The sequence below is a fragment of the Neovison vison genome, chromosome 2 (genome assembly GCF_020171115.1).
Source record: "Neovison vison isolate M4711 chromosome 2, ASM_NN_V1, whole genome shotgun sequence".
NCBI classification, from domain to species: Eukaryota; Metazoa; Chordata; class Mammalia; order Carnivora; family Mustelidae; genus Neogale; species Neogale vison.
In genome coordinates, this window is record NC_058092.1 from 114,587,043 (window position 1) to 114,606,172 (window position 19,130).

The window sequence follows — 19,130 nt, forward strand, 5'->3', positions numbered from 1 at the left end:
CTTTCCTTATGGGGCGTACTGGAACCATCCAATAAAACTCGACTGTCCTGTAAAAGAAAACCTTGAGGTTTGGAGCAGCTCACAACTCCCAGCATAGGGAAACGTCTCTGGCCTCATGATGGCCCCACCCCCTTCAGGAAGGGGCCATCATGGACACAAACTCCAGCCTGAGGCAATGTCTGATACTCGCCCTGACCTCAGATGCAGGAGATCTCGATTCAGCCTCTGCACAGTGGGCCTGCCATTCCCTCGGCCCCAAACCTCATGCTAGCTTGTGTTTTCAGAATTCCTTCCTCACACTCCTGGCAAACAAGCCCTCCAGACTGGGAATTCCGGAACCACAACGCAGCCCTCTGCCTGCCCAGCAGAAGAAAAACGTTGCCCTATGGGGCTCTCCAGAAACCCCAAATGAGGATCAACCTGCTCGGGCCTCAACTGCACCACAATTGGACAGGCTGCCTTGGGCACTAATTCTCTTTCTGACACAGCCTGAGGCCAGAAGTCCTGACAAACAAGGAGACAGCTGGCCACAAACCCAGAACATTGGACTCGCCATGGCCTTATGCTGTCATCTGTTCCCAACCTGGGTTGTCAGACATCTGAACCTAGACATTATATCAAATCTCCAAAAAAGGTGAGTACCTGAAGCTCAAATCAGAACTCCTTCTTCCCATGGCTGTAAAGCTATGGCATGGAGTCACACCTTCAGAGTAGGAGAAACCTTCATAGCCTCTGAGGCCATGCCCAAACTTGAGTGCCGACTTCGGCACAAACTCATATTATGACACTCGGCGTGAGCCCCATGTCGAAGCGAGGCCTCTCAAGGCCTGGACCAAGAGCCCACATATGGGGCTTGCCAAGCCCTATGCTCCCAATCCTCACCAGAGCTCAAGTTTTCCAGTCCTGTGTACCTGGGGCTCTGCTCAGGAATCCCTCTCTTGGAGAGACACCTGAGCCAGAAAACAGGACTTCACCCTTCACACAAAATGACCCCAAACTCTTGGGAGTTGGGCCAAATCCCTAGAGAGGGTGACTCGTCTGTAGCTCCTGAGGCCACCCCACAATCCATGGCTATCCTGGACACAACATCCAGAGAAAAAGCCTGAGGCATGCCCTCTCACTTGCCCTTCTTTCAATAGCCGAGGAGCTCCCCTCATGGTCTGTAGATCTGGCCAGCCATACCCTCGGTGCCACACCAAAGCAGAGTTTGTGTTTTCAGACTTCTGTGCCCACAGCCAGACCAACACACCCTACATGCTAGGGCCTATGGAGACACACCAAAGGACTGTGCCTGTCCTCTCCAAGGAAACTGTGCCCAATACTTTGACCACAACCCTACAGATTTGGAGAAAACTCCAAGGCCCCCAAGACCATCCTGATATTGTAGGCCACCCTGGACAAAGAGGGGCACTCTGACACTAGCTGAGAAACTATCTCCACTTAGAAACTCTGACAGTGTCCCCAGAGACAGAAGATTGAAATGGACAGGCCCCTAGACCTTAATCTGAACCCTAGCTTTGGTTTCCAGGTGTCTCTCCTCAGAGGACTGTTTTCAAAGACCAGCATCTGGGGCTTTTCTGAGGCACCAAACAGAATCTCTCTTGTCTCCACATGGGGAGCTTTCTTAATGGAGCTATATCAAACCATTCAGGCAGGGGAATTCTGCAGGGCCCCTGAGCCACCAGCACATTCCAAGGTCTCCATGGACACAAATCCACATTATGACCCATCCTCAGGAGTGTCCATTTCAACTCAGCACCCTGGGTAGCTCGTCCCAGACCCAGCAGTTCAAACATGTCTTTTCACAAATAGCCAATGGGAATGTGATATATGCTGTGCAGGCATCCAACCATCGAACACTGCTCTCTAGTTTTTCCATATGGGACGTCCTGGAGCCGTCCAACAGGACTTGACTGTCCCACAGATGGAAACCTTGTGGTTTGGAGCAACTCACAAACTCAGTGTGGGAAAACCTCCTTAGCCTCCTGAGACCCCTGCTTCATGAAGGAGCCATCATGGACACAAACTCCAGCCTCAGCCAACGTTTGATCCTCACCTTGACTTCAGATGAAAGAGATCTCAATTCAGCCTCTGCAGAGTACGCCTGTCATGTCCTTCACTCCAAACCTCACCCTAGCTTGTGTTTTCAGACTTCCGTCCTCAGACTCCTGGCCCACAATCCCTCCTGATTGGGAATACTGGGGCCAAAACAAAGTACTCTGCCTGCCCACGGGAAGAAATATATATTCTATAGCATTGCCCAGAAACCCATAATGAGGATCAACCTGCTCAGCCCTCGGCAACACACCAATTGCATAGGCTACGCTAAGCACTAATGCTCTGTCTTACATAGCCTGAGCCCAGACTTTCTAACAGAAACCGAGACAGCTGGCTGCACACTCAGCACCTTGGACCCACCATGGTCTTAGGGCATTCATCCCTTCCCATTGAACTGCATGTCTTCCTGGAGGTATGTTCTGAGGCTTTGTAAGATTGTGCATTTTTCCAGGGCAGCCTATGGAATTGGGGTGGGCTTAGGTACCTTGCAGGTTTCTGCTAATCTGGAGGGCTTGGGGAACTGAGACGGGCAGAGTTTCCTCAGAAGATTAGGCCCAGTGATGTGATATGGTTCTGGAGGCCCCATTCTGGAGTGCATGTGGGTCAGAATTTTGGGACCAAAGTCTTCAGACACAAACTCGGGTAATAGTTGGGGGAGGGTGAAGGCCGGCCCTATCTGTAGACCCTGAGGTTAGCTGCTCGGGATTTGAAATTCGGATGGCTGGGAGGCAGGAGCACAGGCTTTTCTGTCTGGATTGTGTGTCTAAGATGGCCATGGAATGGAGGGGTGGCCTCATGGGTCCATGTGAGATTATACCTCTCTGGGGATTCTGTCCAGCACCCCAGAGTTTGGTGTCTTTCTGTGGGAAGGGGAGAACACGGTTTTCCATCTCAGGGGTCCCATTCAAACAGGCATTCCAGAGATTGGTTCTGGATATGGGCACATGGATAACCCCACCAAGACTTAGGATTTGAGCCTAGGAACATGACAGGCACGCTCTCTGGGCTCCTGGTCCAGCTCTCGAGGGGGCTGTTGGAAATGGTCTTAGGGTGAGGGTCACAATATCTGCTTGTGCCCAGCTGCCCATCCTGAGTGGGTGTGGCCATGCACCTGGCTCCCACTGTGAGTGTTGGACTGTCATCTCAATATTCAGTTTTCCTGCCATGGGGAAGGAGGAGTACTCATTTGTGCTTCAGGGTCCCCCATGGGCAGGAATTTGAGCTAAGTTCTGGGACAGGTACCTGATTACCCAGGTTGCTTCAAGATGACGGCCTCAGGCCAAGGCAGGACAAACCTGCCAGATATGGGGCCCGCTGTCTGTGTGGCTGACCAGGGGTCGGGGCTTGAGCTGTGTCAGACAGAGCATTCGTGCAGAGGATGGCCTATGATATCGGGGTGCCATTGAGACCTCTGCAACTGGATCCTCATGTGGGGTTTCTGCCCAGACCCATAGGGCACTTCTTCTTTCCGGTGGGCATACAGTAGGCTGCGTTTTGGTTCCAGAATTCCCAATATGGAGGGCTTGTGGGCGAGGAATTTGAGGACAGAAGCCTGAAAGCACTAGCTATGGTTAAATTCAGTGCGAAGAACATGGCCGTTTCAATGTACAGTGGTTGTTTCGAGATTCCAGCACCTGAGTATGGTCGAGGGTCAGATGTCTGCTCATGCTGGAGTTTGTATCCATGATGGCCAATGAATGGTAGGCTTTTCTCAAGAAACCTTGGAGGTTTTCCCAAGCTGAAGCTTGTGAGCTGCTCCAAACAGCAAGGTGTCCTAATGAGGGTCAGGGGAAGTCTGCTTAGAGGGCTCCAGGGTCCCCCATATGGAAGATTCGATAGCACAGGTCTCTGAGTGGAGGCCTGGGAAGCCCACCTCGCATTACCATTACAGCCGAGGGCAGGCTTGATGCGCTGTCTCTGGTTCCAAGCTCCACGTGATCTGAATTGACAGAAGTTCTCAATCTAATGATTCCCAATACTGCTTCGTGTCCAGGGAGACGTTAGAATGTGGAAGAGGCCCTGGAGCCATGCTGGATTCTCCTATCCTAAGGGTTAAACCCAGTTCCCAGGAGGCAGGTTTCCTTCTTGGGACAGGAGGGGCTCTCTTGTACGGCTCGCGGACTGCAGGTTGGACCATATATTGGTTTTCCAGAACAGGCCTCTGGGGACAGAGGCCTGAAAACCTAAGCTAGGTTTCTGATGAGGTCCTAGGGGCATGGCAGATTCAATCTTCATACTCAGCGTCATTGACCTGTATGTCTTCCTGGAGGTAGGTGCTGAGGCTGGGTTAGACAGTGCATTTTTTTCCAGAGCAGCCTATGAAATTGGTTGAGCTCAGGGGCCTTGCAGGTTTCTCCTAATTTGGAGTCTTTGGGCAACTGAGATGGGCAGAGATTCCTCCAGAGAGCAGGCCCAGTGATGTGCTGTTGTTCTGGAGGCCCCATCCTGGAGGGCATTTGGTTCAGGGCTCTAGGACCAAAATCTTCAGACACAAAATTGGGTACGATTTAGGGGCGAGGTGATGGCAGGCCCGATCTGCAGACCCTGAGGGCAGCTCCTCGGATTTGAAATTTGGGCGGCTGGGACGCAGGAGCACAGACTTTTCTGTTTGGATGGTGTCTAGGATGGCCATGGAATGGAGGGGTGTCCTCATGCGTCCATGGAAGTGTCTTCCTCTCTGGGAAATCTGCCCAGCACCCAAGAGTTGGTGTCTTACTGGGGAAGGGGAGACCGTGTTTTACTGTGTAAGGGTTCCTGTCAAAACATGGATTCCAGGGATGGGTTCAGTGTCCTGTTGACTGAGTAACCCCACCAAGGCTTAGTACTTGGGCCTAAGGGCCTGACAGAACCGATCTGTGGGGTCCTGGTCCAGCTCCTGCTGGGGCTTGTTGGAAATGGTTCTCAGGGTGAGGGTCACAATGCCTGTTTGTGCCCAGCTGCCCATCCTGAATGGGCACTGTCTCTTGTTCCATGAACCTGTATCTCAATCTGAGGATTGGACAGCCATCTCAACATTTAGTTTTCCTGCCATGGGAAAGGAGGAGAACTTTTTTGTGCTTCAGGGTCCCCCATGTGCAGGAATTTGAGCTATGTTCTAGGACAGGTACCTGAATACCCAGGTTGGATCAAGATGAAAGACTCAGGTCAATGCAGGTCACACCTGTAGGAGATGGGACCCACTATTTGTATGGCTGCCAGGTGGTCGGGGCTCAGGCTGTGTCAGACAGAGCATTAGTGCACAGGGTGGCCTATTATATTGGGGTGCCATAGAGGGCCATGCAGGTGGATCCTCATGTGGATTTTCTGCACAGACCCATAAGGCACTTCTTTCTGGTGGGCAGGCAGAAGGCTGCATTGTGGCTCCCAAATTCCCTATATGGATGGCTTACAGGCTAGGAGTGTGAGGACAGAAGTCTGAATAGACAAGCTACATTTAAGCTCATTTCCGAGCACATTGCTGTTGCAATGTGCAGCGGTTTTTTCGAGATCTCCAGCACCTGAGTATGGGCGAGGTCAGATGTCTGCTCACGCTGGAGTTTGTATCTATGATGGCCAATGAACGAGATATCCAGCACCTGAATAAGGGCGGAAGAATGTTGTTTGCTCACTCTGGAGGTTGTGTTTATGATGACTGACAAATGGAGAGGTGGCGTCAAGAGGCCATGGAGGATTCCCCACGCTGATGCTTGTGAGATGCTCCAAAAAGCAAGGTTGTTTTTTCTACTGACAGGTGAAGTTGGTTTGTTTGCTCCAGAGTCCCCCACGTGGAAAGTATGGATAGAAGAGCTCTTCCCCATGGATGCCTTGAAAGCACACCCCGAATGACCATTGCAGCTGAGGAACATGGTAGGTTCCTTTTGATGGCTCTGGGGCGAAGTACCAAGGCCTTGAGTTGACAGTGAATCTCTTGCAGATGGGTCACAATGCTGGCTTGTTACCAGGGAGATCTTAGAATGTGCTGGTAGCTAAGGTGCCATTCAGGATTCTCCTACCCTGAGGGTTTAACACAGGTCAAAGAGCTGTGTCCCCTTCTGGGGACAGGAGATGTAGTGTTGTGTAGCTCAGGGACCACATGTTGTATCATAAGTTCATATTCCAACACAGCCCTCTGAGGACTGATGCCTGGAAACCTAATCTAGGGTTCCAGTGAAGTCCTAGGGTCATCTCAGGTTCAATCTTCAGACTCAGGACAGTTGACTTGGGTGTCTGCCTAGATGTAGGTGATCAGAGTGTTTCAGACTGTGCATTTGCATCCAGAGTGGCCTCCAATATTGTGGTGTGCTATGGGGATTTGCAGGTTTCTCCTAATCTGAGGTTTTGGAAACTGTGAAGTGTAGAGTTTCCTAGGGGATGGCATGCAAAGTGCTGTTGTGTGATTTCAAGACCCCACGCTGGAGACCATGTGAGCCATGGTTATGAAGAGATGTCTGCAAACACAAACTCGGGTTAGGGATAATGGCGAGGTGATCACAATCCCAATGCGTGGACCTGGAGGGCAGCTCATCAGGAAGTGTATTTAGGGTGACTCAAAAGCAGTAGCACAGGCTGCTATATCTGGATTCTGTATCCATGATAACCTCGGAATGCAGGTGTGATCTCATGAGACCAAGGGAGATTTTACTCTCTAAGTATCCTGGCGTCTCCCAATAGTTTGGTGGGTTTTTTGGGGAAGGGAAGAGTGCTTTTTTCCATCTTAGGGGTGCACCAAAACAGGGATTCCAGAGAAGGGCTCTGGGTCTGAATACTTGGAATATCCCACCAAGGATTAGGATATGGGCCTAGGGGTGTCCCTGGCCTACAAAGCGGGATCCTGGTGGTGCAACTGAGAGAGCTGTTTGAAAGCATGTCAGGCTGAGGGTAACAATGCCGGTTTGGGCCCTAGGCCGCCCTCATGTGTGGGTGTGGTCTCATTGGCCATGCAGCTGTGTCCAAGAGAGTTGGACACCCATACCAACAGTTAGGATTCCTTCCATGGAAACAGTGGAGTTCTCTGTTGTGCTTCAAGTTCCCTCATTGGCAGGGATTTCAACAAATGTCTGGGAACAGATGCCTGAATACCAAGAATGAGTAGAGATGATGGAGTAAGGCCATGTCAGTCCCACATGCTAGATACAGGTCCCACTCTCTGGGTTGCTGACACTAGGTCGGGGCTCAGGCTCTGACACCATATGAGAGGCCAGGGCAGCCTATAAATCGGGGTTCCCTCGAGGGCCTAACAGATTGATCCTCATGTGGGCTTTCTGGGCAGTCTCACCAGGCACTTCCTCTTTCAATGTGGAAGGCAGAATACTGTGTTGTGACTCTGGAAAACCATATCCAGAGGGTTTGGGGACCAGTAGGGTGAGAATGGAATTGTAAACACAAGCTACGGTTCAATTCAGTGCCAAGAGGAAGGCTGTCTCCATATGCAGCGGATTCTGTGAGATATCAAGCACCTGAGTAAGGTGATGATCAGATGAGTAAGGGAGGATGTCAGATGTTTGCTCACACTTGAGACTGTGTCTATGATGACCGACAAATGGAGAGGTGGCGTCAAGAGGTCATGGAGTATTTCCAATGCTGGGGTTTGTGAGATGCTCCAAACAGCAAGGTTTCCTTCTACTGGACAGGTGGAGTCTGGTTTGTTTGCTCCAGCGTCCACCATGTGATAAGTTAGGTAGTAGAGTTCGCCCGAATGGATGTCTGGAAAGTACAACTCCATTGACCATTGCAGCTTAGGAACATGGCAGAATCTTTCTGGTGGCTCTGGGTAGAAGTACCAAGGCCTTGAGTTCACATGGAATCTCTTGCAGATGGGTCACAATGCTGGTTTCTTACCAGGGAAATCTTACAATGTACTGGTGGCTAAGAGGTCATGCAGGATTCTCGTACCCTGAGGTTTTCACAGGTGGAAGAGCACGGTTTCCTTCTGAGGATAGAAGAAGTTCTGTTGTGTGGCTCAGGTATCCATATTGTATCATGAGATGTTATTCCAGAACAGGTATCTGAGGACAGATGCCTGAGAACCTAATCTAGAGTTTCAATGGGGGGCGCCTGGGTGGCTCAGTGGGTTAAGCCGCTGCCTTCGACTCAGGTCATGATCTCGGGGTCCTGAGATCGAGTCCTGCATTGGGATCTATGCTCAGCAGAGAGCCTGCTCCGCTCTATCTCCCTCTCTGTCTGCCTCTCCATCTGTCTGTGTTCTCTCTCTGTCAAAAAAATAAATAAAATCTTAAAAAAAAAAAAGATAAGGTAGGGTTCCAATGAGGTCCTAGGGGCATGTCAGTTTCAATCTTCTGACTCAGGACCATTATCTTGGTGTCGGCCTGGATGCAGGTAATCAATGTGTTTCAGACTGCGCATTTGCATCCAGAATGGCTTCGAATATTGATGTGGGCTCAGGGGCCTTGCAGGTTTCTCCTCATGTCGAGGGTTTGTGCAATTGTGACGGGCAAAATTTCCTTGGGGATGGCAAGCACAATCCTGTGCTGTGGCTCCAGAGACCCAATCCTAGAAAGTATGTGAGCCATGGTTATGGAGAGAAGTCTGTAAGCACAAACTCGGGTTGGGGTTAGTAGTGTGGTGATCCCAGGCCCACAGCGTAGACCTGGAGGGGAGCTTATCAGGAACTGTAATTAGGGTGACTCAAAGATGGTTGCACAAGATTTTCTATCTGGATTGTGTGTCCAGGATGGCCTCGAAATGCAGGTGTGGTCTCATGGCTCCATGGGAGATTTTTCCTCTCTGAGGATCCTGGGGTATCCCAATAGTTTGGTGGCTTTTTCACGGAAGGAAAGAGTGCTGTTTTCCATTAGATGGGAGCCCCAAAACAGGGATTCCAGAGACAGACATCGGGTCTGGGTGCCTGGAAATCAAACCAAGTGTTAGGATTTGGGCCTAAGGGCATACAGGGATGCAATGCAGGATCTTGGTGGTGCACCTGAGAGCACTTGTTTCAAATCTTGCTCAGGCTGAGGGACACAATGCCTGTTTGGGCCCTAGGCGTCCCTATGAGTGTGTGTGGTCATATTGGCCATGCAGCTGGTTCCCACTCTGAGATTTGGACACCCATCCGAACAGCGACATTTACTTCCGTGGGGAAGGAGGAGTTCTCTGTTGTGCTTCAGGATCCCCCATTGGCAGGGATTCCAGCAAAGGTCTAGGAGAGATGCCTGAATACAAAGGATGGGTAGAGATGACAGAATGGGGCCATGGTCGATCTTATATGCAGAATATGAGACCTGCTCCCTGGTTTGCTTACTCTAGGACGAGACTCAGACTCTGTAAGACACAGCACTAGTGGACAGGGAAGCCTATAAATTGGGGTTCCATCAAGGGAGGAGCAGATGGATCTTCATGTGGCGTTTCTGGGCAGACTCACCAGGAACAACTTTTTTCTATGGCAAATTAAGAATGCTGTGTTGTGGCTCCAGATTTCCCTATTAAGAGGGCTTGGAGACCAGGAAGTTGAGGATGGAATTGTAAATACAAGCTATGGTTAAATTCAGTTCCAAGTGAAAGGCAGTCCCAATATGGAGTGGCTTATTAAAGATATCCAAAACCTGAGTAAAGGCAGATATCATATATTTGCTTACACTGGAGTTTGTGTCTATGATGACCGGCAAATGGAGGGGAGGTGTCAAGAGACCATGGAGGACTTCCCATGCTGAGGCTTGTGAGATGATCTAAATAGCAAGGTTTCCTACTACTAGACAGGGGGAGTTTTGTTTGTTTGCTCCGGGTTCCCCCATGTGGAAAGTTTGGGTAGCAGAGTTCTCCCGCATGGATGCTTGGAAAGCACACCTCCATTGACCATTGCAGCTGAGGAACATGGCAGGTTCGTTCTGGTGGCTCTGAGGAGAAATACCAAGGCCTTGAGTTGACTTGGAATCTCTTGCACATCGGTCACAGTGCTGTCTTGTTACCAGGGAGTTCTTAAAATGTGCTGGTGGATAAGGTGCCATGCACGATTCTCCTACCCTGAGGGTTTGACACAAGTCCAAGAGCACGGTTTCCTTCTGGGAAAGGAGATGTTCTGTTGTGTGGCTCAGAAACCAAATGCTGCATCATAAGTTTTTATTCCAGAATAGGCCTCTGAGGAGAGATGCCTGAAAACCAAATCTAGGGTTCCAATGAGGTGCTAGGGGCATGTCACTTTCAATCTTCTGACTCAGGACCACTGACTGGGTGTCTGCTTGGATGTAGGTGATCAGGGTATTTCAGACTGCACATTTGCATCCAGATTGGCCTCCATTAGTGGGGTGGGGTCAGGGGCCTTGCAGGTTTCTCCAAATCTGGAGGGTTTGGGCCACTGGGATGTCACAATTTTCTTGCAGATGGCAGGCCTAGTGCTGTGCTGTGGCTCCAGAGACCCCATCCTGGAGGGCACGTGAGCCATGGTTTTCAGAGAGAAGTCTGCAAACACAAACTTGGGTTGGGGTTTGAGGTGAAGTGATCACAGGCCCAATGCATAGACCTGGAGGGCAGCTCATCAGGAACTTTAATTAGGGTGACTCGAAGGTGGTGACATAGGCTTTTGTATCTGGTTTGCGTGTCCTGGATGGCTTCAGAATGCAGGTGTGGTCTCGTGGGTCCATGGGAGAGTTTTCCTCTCTAAAGATCCTGGCGGCTCCCAATAGTTTGTTGGCTTTTTCAAGGAAGGGAAGAGTGCTGTTTTCCATCTTAGGTGTGCCCCAAAAGAGGGATTCCAGAGATGGGCTCTGAGTCTGGCGCCAAGACATTTACACCTAGGGTTAGGATTTCGGCCTAGGGGCATCCCAGGACTGCAATGTGGGATCCTGGTGATGCAACTGAGAGGGTTTGTTTGAATGCATGCTCAGGCTGAGGGTCTCAATGCCTGCTTGTGCTCAGGGCGGCCCTCAGGAGTGGACGTGGTCTCATTTCCCATGTAGCTGGCTCCCACCCTATGGGTTGGACAACAAATCCAACAGCAGAGTTCCCTGCCTTTGGGAAGGAGGAATTCTCTACTGTGTTCAGGTTCTCCCATTGATAGGGATTCCAGCAAATGTCTGGGGACAGATGCCTGAATACCAAGGATGGGTTAAGATGACAGATTTAGTCCATGGCAGGCCTCACATGCTGGATACTGGCCCCACTCTCTGGGTGGCTGACACTAGGTCTGGGCTCAGGATCCTTCAGTCACATCACTAGTGGCCAAGGCAGCCTACAAAACAGGGTTCCCTCGCGGACCGAGCCAAAGATCCTCATGTGGGGTTTCTATGCAGACTATCCAGGCACTTCTTCTTTCTATGAAGAAGGCAGAATGCTGCGTTGTGGCTCCAGAATTCCCTATCAAGTGGGCTTGGAGACCAGTAGGGTGAGGATGAAATTGTAAACACAAGCTACAGTTCAATTCAGTGCCAAGCAGAACGAAGTTCCAGTCGCAGCATCTTATTGGAGATATGCAGCACCTGAATAAGGGTGGATGTCCGACATTTGCCCACACTGGAGTTTCTTTCTATGATGACCAACAAATGGAGGGGTTCTGTCAAGAGGCCATTGAGTATTTCTTGTGCTGAGGCTTGTGAGATGCTCTAAACAGCAAGGTTTCATTCTACTGGAAATGTGGAGTCTGCTTTCTTTGATCCAGCATACCCATGTCAAAGTTTTGGTAGCAAAGCTCTCCCGCATGGATGCCTGGAAAGGACACGTCCAATGACCATTGCAGCTGAGGAACACGTCAGGTCCGTTCTGGTGGCTCTGAGGCAAAGCACCAAGGCCTTGAGTTGACATGGAATCTCTTACAGATTGGTCCCAATGCTGGTTTGTTACCAGGGACGTCTTAGAATGTGCTGGTGGCTAGGGGGCCATGAAGGATTCTCCTACCTTGAGGGTTTGGCACAGGTGGAGGAGCACACTTTCCTTCTTAGGATAGGAGATGTTCTGTTGTGTGGCACAGAGTCCATATGTTGTATCCTAACTCGTTTTTCCTGAACAGTCCTCTGAGGACAGATACCTGAAACATAATCTAGTGTTCCAATGATATCCTAGTGGCATTTCAGATTCAATCTTCTGACTTAGGACCATTGACTTGGGTGTCTGCCTGGATGTAAGTGATCAGGGTATTTAAGACTGTGCATTTGAGTCCAGAGCAGCTTCCAATATTGGAATGAGCTCAGGGGCCTTGCATGTTTCTCATAATTTGGAGGGTTTGAGCAACTGTGATGGGCAAAGTTTCCTAGGGGATGGCAGACACAGTCCTGTGGGGTGGCTCAAGAGACCACATACTGTAGGGCATGTGAGCCATGGTTTTGGGAAAGAAGTCTGCAAACGCAAACTCAGGTTAGGCTTAGTGGCACGGAGATCACAGCCCAATGCATAGACCTGGAGGGCAGCTCGTCAGGAACTGTAATTAGGGTGACTCGATGGCAGAGGCACAGGCTTTTCTATCTGAATTGTGTGTCCAGAATGGCCTCAGAATGCAGGTGTGGTCTCATGGGTCCATGGAAGATTTTTCCTCTCTAAGGATCCTGGTGGCTCCCAGATGTTTGTTGGCTTTTTCGAGGAAGGAAAGAGTGTTGTTTTCCATCTTAGGGGTGCCCCAAAACAGGGATTCCAGAGATGGGTTCTGTGTCTAGGCGCCAAGAAATTACCACCACGGGTGGGATTTCAGCCTAGGGGCATCTCAGGCATGCAGTGCGGGATCCTGGTGGTGCAATATAGAGGGCTTGTTTGGAAGCATGCTCAGGCTGAGGGTCACAATGCCTGTTTGTTCCCAGGGCCTCCCACAGAAGAGGGCATGGTCTCACTGCCAGTGCAGCTGGCTCCCTCTCTGAGGGCTGGAAACCCATCAAAGGGCTAGGTCTCCTGCAATGGGGAAGTAGCACTTCTCTATTGGGCTTCAGGTTCCACTGTTGGCTGGGATTCCAGCAAAGGTCTGGGGACAGATGCCCGAATACCAAGGATGGGAATAGAGGACAGATTGGGCAATTGTCAGGCTCACTTGCTGGATATGGGCCCTGCTCTCTGGGTGGCTGACACGAGGTCGGGGCTCAGGCTCTGTCAGACACAGCACTAGTGGCCAGGTCAGCCTATACATCAGGGATCCTCGAGGGCCAAGCAGATGATGCTCATGTGGGGCTGTTGGGCAGTCTCACCAAGCACTTCTTCTTTAATGGGGAAAGAAGAGTGCTGCGCTGTAGCTCCAGAATTCCTTATCAAGATGGCTTGGGGACCAACAGGGTGAGGATGGAATTGTAAACACCAGCTACAGTTAAATTCAGTTCCATACAGAAGAGAGGTCCAATGTGGAGTGGCTCATTTGAGACATCCAGCACCAGAGTATGGGCAGATGAATAATGTTTGCTCACACGGGAGTTTGTGTCTATCATGACCGACAAATGGAGAGGTGGTGTCAAGAGGCCCTGGAAGATTTCCCACGCTGGGGCTTGTGAGATGCTCTGAACAGCAAGGTTCCTTCTACCGGACAGGGGGAGTCTGGTATGTTTGCTCCGATTTCCCCATGCAGAAAGTTTGTGTAGCAGAGCACTCCTGCATGGATGCCAGGAAAGCACACCTCGATTGAAAATTGCATCTGAGGAACAAGGCCGGTTCATTCTGGTGGCTCTGGAACGAAATGCCAAGGCCTTGATTTGACATGGAGTCTCATGAAAATGGGTCACAATAATGATTTGATACCAGGGAGATCATAGAATGTGCTGGTTGCTAAGGCGCTGTGTGGGATTCATCTACCCTGAGGGTTTGACACAGGTCCAAGAGCACAGCTTCCTTCTGGTGAGAGGAGATGTTCTTTTCTGTGGCCCAAGGACAACATGTTGTATCATAAGTTAGTATTCCAGAGCAGGCCTCTGAGGACAGATACCTGAAAACATAATCTAGGGTTCAAATGAAGTCCTTGGGGCATGTCAGGTTCAATCTTCTGACTCAGGACCATTGACTTGGGTGTCTGCCTTGATGGAGGTTATCAGGGTGTTTCAGACTGCGCATTTGCATCCATAGCAGCCTCCAATATTGGGGTGGGCTCAAGGGCATTGCAGTTTTCTCCTAATCTAGAGGGTTAGGGCAACAGTGACTGTCACAGTTTCCTTGGGGATGGTAGGCACAGTCCTGTGGTGTGGCTCCAGATACCACAACCTGGAGGGAATGTGAGCCATAGATTTGGGATGGAAATCTGCAAACATAAACTTGGGTTAGGGTTTGTGGCGAGGTGATCACAGGCCCAATGCATAGACCTAGAGGGAAGCTCGTCAGGAACTGTAAATAGGGTGACTTGTATGTAGTAGCACAGGCTTTTGTATCTGGATTGTGTTTCCAGGATGGCCTTGGAATGCAGCTGTGCTCTCATGGGTCCATGGGAGATTTTCTTCTCTAAGGATCCAGGCGGGTCCCAATAGTTTGGTGGCTTTTTCAAGGAAGAAAGAGTGTTGTTTTCCATCTTAGGGGAGCCTCAAAAACAGGGATTCCAGAAACAGGCTAGGGTCTGTTTGCCTGGAAATTCCTGCGAAGGGTTATGATTTGGGTCTAGGGGCATACCAGGTCTGCAAAGCAGGATCTTGGAGGTGCAACTGAAAGCGTTTGTTTGAAAGCATGCTCAGGCTGAGAGTACAATGCCTGTTTGTGTCCAGGACAGCCATCAGGAGTGGGTGTGGTCTCACTGGCCATGAAGCTGGCTTCCACTCTGAGGGTTGGACACCCATCCCAACAGCTAACATTACTGCCATGGGGAAGGAGTTCTCTATTGTGCTTAAGGTTCTTTTATTGGTAGGGATTCCAGCAAAGGCCTGGGGACAGATGCCTGAATACTAAGGATAGGTAGAGATGAGTGCCCTGGGCTATGGCTGGTCTCACATGCTAGATATGGACCCAGCCCTCTGGGTGGCTGACACAAGGTCGGGGCTCAGGCTTGGTCAGACACAGCACTAGTGGACAGGGCAGCCTATAAGTCGGGGTTCCCTCGAGGGCCAAATAGATTGATCCTCAGGTGGAGTTTCTGGGCATACTCACCAGGCCCTTCTTCTTTCTATGAGGAAGGCAGAATGCTGCGTTGTGCCTCCAGTATTCCCAATCAAGAGTGTGTGGGGACCAGTAGGGTGAGGATGGAATTGTTAACCCAAGCTACGGTTAAATTCATTGCCAAGTGAAAGGCATTTCCAGTGTTCAGCACCTGATTAGAGATATCCAGCACCTGAGTATGGGCGGATGTCACATGTTTGGTCAAGATGAAGTTTGTGTCTATGACGACCGACAAATGGAAGGGTGTCTTCAAGAGGCCATGGAGGATTCCCCACGGTGGGGCTTGTGAGATGCTCCAAATCGCAAGATTTCTTTCCACAGGACAGGAGGAGTCTGGTTTGTTTGCTCCAGGGACCCCTGGAGCATAGAAAACACACCTCCATTGAGCATTGCAGCTGAGCAACAAGGCAGGTTCATCTGGTGGCTCTGGGGAGAATTAGCAAGGCCTTGAGTTGACATGGAGTCTCATGAAGATGGGTCACAATGCTGGTTTGTTACCAGGGAGATCTTAGAATGTGTTGATGGCTAATTGGCCGTGCAGGATTCATCTACCATGATCGTTTGACATAGGCCAAATAGCACGATTTCCTTCTGGGGAAAGAGATGTTTCTTGTGGGTCTCAGGGAGCACATGTTTTATCATAAATTGTTATTCCAGAACAGGCCTCTGAGGACAGATGCCTGAAATCCTAATGCAAGTTTCCATGAACATCTAGGGGCATGTCGGGTTCATTCTTCTGACTCAGGACCATTGACTTAGGTGTGTGCCTGAATCAAGGTGATCAGGGTGGTTCAGACTGAGCATTTGCATACAGAGCAGCCTCCAATATAGGGCTGGGCTCAGTGGCCTTGCAGTTTTCTCTTAATCTGGAAGTTTTCGGCAACTGTGACGGGCAATGTTTTCTTGGAGATGGCAGGCACAGTCCTGTGGTGTGACTCCAGAGACCCCATCCCGGAAGTCATGTTAGCCATGCTTTTGGGAGAGAAGTTTGCAAACACAAACTTGGGTTAGGGTTAGTGGCAAGGTGATCGCAGGCCCAAGGCATAGACCTGGAGGGCAGCATGTCAGGAAATGTAAATCAAGTCACTTGAAGGCAGCAGCACAGTCTTTTGTATCTGGATTGTGTGTCCAGTATGGCCTCGGAATTCATATGTGATCTCATGGGTCCATGGGAGATTTTTTCCTCTCTAAGGTTCCTGGCAGGTCCCAATAGTTTGGTGGCTTTCTCAAGGAAGGGAAGAGTGCTGTTTTCCATCTAAGGGGTACCCCAAAACAGGGATTCCAGAGACGTGCTCTAGGTCTGGGCGCCTAAAAAATCCCACCAATGATTAGGATATGGGCCTAGGGACATACCAGGCCTGCAATGTGAGATCCTGTTGATGCAACGGAAAGGACTTGTTTGAAAGCATGCTCAGGCTGATGGTTACAATGCCTGCTTATTCCCATGGGAGCCCTCAGGAGTGGGCGTGGTCTCATTGGCTATGCAGCTGGCTCCCATTATGAGGTTTGGACATCCATCCCAACAGCCAACATTTCTGCCATGGGGAAGGAGGGGTTCTCTATTATGCTTCAGGTTCCCCCATTGGTAGGGATTCTAGGAAAGGTCTGGGGAGAGATGCCTGAATACCAAGGATGGGTAGAGATGATGGCTCTGGGCCATGGCCGGTCTCACATGCTGGATATGGGCCCTGGTCTCTTGGTGGCTGACACGGTGTTGGGGATCAGGCTCTGTAAGACACAGCACTAGTGGCCAGGGCAGCTTATAAATTGAGGTTCCCTCGAAGATAGAGTAGACTGATCCTCAGGTGGAGTTTCTGGCCAGACTCAGCAGGCCCTTCTTTCTATAGAGAAGGCAGAATGCTGCATTGTGGCACCAGAATTCCCTATCAAGAGGGCTTGTGGACCACTGGGGTGAGGATTGAATTGTAAACCCAAGCTATGGTTAAATTCAGTGCCAAGAGAAAGGCAGTCCCAGTGTGCAGGGGCTGATTCGAATATCCAGCAACTGAGTAATGGAGAATGTCAGATGTTTGCTCACTCTGGAGTTTGTGTCTATAATGACCAACAAATTGAGGGGAGGCGTCAAGAGACCATTGAGGATTTCCCACGCTGGGACTTGTGAGATGTTCCAAACAGCAAGGTTCCTTCTACCAGACAAGGGGATTCTGGTATGTTTGCTCCGGTTTCCCCATGGGGAAAGTTGGTGTAGCAGAGCACTCCCGCATGGACGCCTCGATAGAAAATTGCAGCTGAGGAACAGGGCCGGTTCGTTCTGGTGGCTATGGGACAAAATATCAAGGCCTTGATTTGACATGGAGTCTCATGAAAATTGGTCACAATGATGGTTTGTTACCGGGGAGGTCATAGAATGTGCTGGTTGCTAAGGGGCTGTGCAGGATTCATCTACTCTGCTGGTTTGACACAGGTCCAAGAGCACGGCTTCCTTCTGGCGATAGATGTTCTTTTGTGTAGCCCAGGGACAACATGTTGTATCATAAGTTGGTATTCCAGAAGGCCTCTGAGGACAGATACCTGAGAACCTAATCTAGCATTCAAATGAAGTCTTAGGAGCATGTCACATTCAATCTTCTGACTCAGGACCATGGACTTGGGTGTCTGCCTTGAGGAAGGTGATCAGGGTGTTTCAGACTGTGCATTTGCATCCAGAGCGGCCTCCAGTATTGTGGTGGGCTCAATGGAATTGCAGGTTTCTCCTAATCTAGAGGGTCTGGGCAACATTGACAGGCACAGTTTCCTTGTGGATGGCAGGCACAGTCCTGTGGTGTGGCTCCAGATACCATAACCTGGAGGGCATGTGAGCCATGGTTTTAGGAGAGAAGTCTCCAAACACAAACTTGGGTTAATGTTAGTGGCGAGGGGATCCCAGGCCCAATGCATACCTAGAGGGCAGCACGTCAGGAACAGTAAACCAGGTGACTTGAAGGTGGTAGCACAGGCTTTTGTGTCTGATTCTGTTTCCAGGATGGCCTCAGAATGCAGCTGTGGTCTCATGGGTCCATGGGAGATTTTTCTTATCTAAGGATTCTGGTGGCTCCCGATAGTTTGGTGGCTTTCTCAGGGAAGGGATGAGTGCTATTTTCCATCTTAGCGGTGCCCCAAAACAGGGAATCCAGAGACGGGCTTTGGGTCTGGGCACCTGGAAAATCCCACCAAGGGATAGGATTTGGTCCTAGGGGTGTACCCGGCCTGCATTGCGGGATCCTGGTGGTGTCACTGAGAGGGCTTGTTTGAAAGCATGCTCAGGCTGAGGGTCACAATGCATGCTTGTGCCCAGGGTGGCCCTCATGTGTGGGCATGATCTCATTGGCCATGCAGCTGTCTCCCACTCTGAGGGTTGGACACTCAATGCAACAGCCAAGATTCCTGCCATGGGGAAGTAGGAGTTCTCAATTGTGATTCAGGTTCCCCCATTGGCTGGGAGTACAGCAAAGGTCTTGGGACCAATGCCTGAATAACAAGGATGGATAGAGATGACAGACTTGGACCATGGCCACTCTCACATACTGGTTATGGGCCCCGCTCTCATGGTGGCTGAAACTATGTCATGGCTCAGACTCTGTCAGACACAGCACTAGTGACCAGGGCAGCGTATAAATTGGGGTTCCATCGAGGGCCGAGCTGATTGATCGTCATGTGGAATTTCTGGGCAAACTCATCAGGCACTTTTTCTTTCTGCAGGGAAGGCAAAATGCTGTATTATGGCTCCAGAATTCCCTACCAAGAGGGATTGCGGACAAGTCGGTTGAGGATGGAATTGTAAACCCAAGCTGTGGTTAAATTCAGTGTCAAGCGAAAGGCAGTTCCAGTGTGCAGCAGTTGAATAGAATATCCTGCACCTCCATAAGGGCGGATGTCAGATATGTGCTCACACTGGACTTTGTGTCTATGAAGACCGACAAATGGAGGCGTGGCGTCAAGAGGACATGGAGGATTTCCCACGCTGGGGCTTGTGAGATGCTCCAAACATCAAGGTTTCCTTCTACCGGACAGGGGCAGTCTGGTTTGTTTGCTCCAGGGTCCCCCATGTGGAACGTTTGCGAGGCAGAGCACTCCCGCATGGATGCCTGGAAAGCACACCT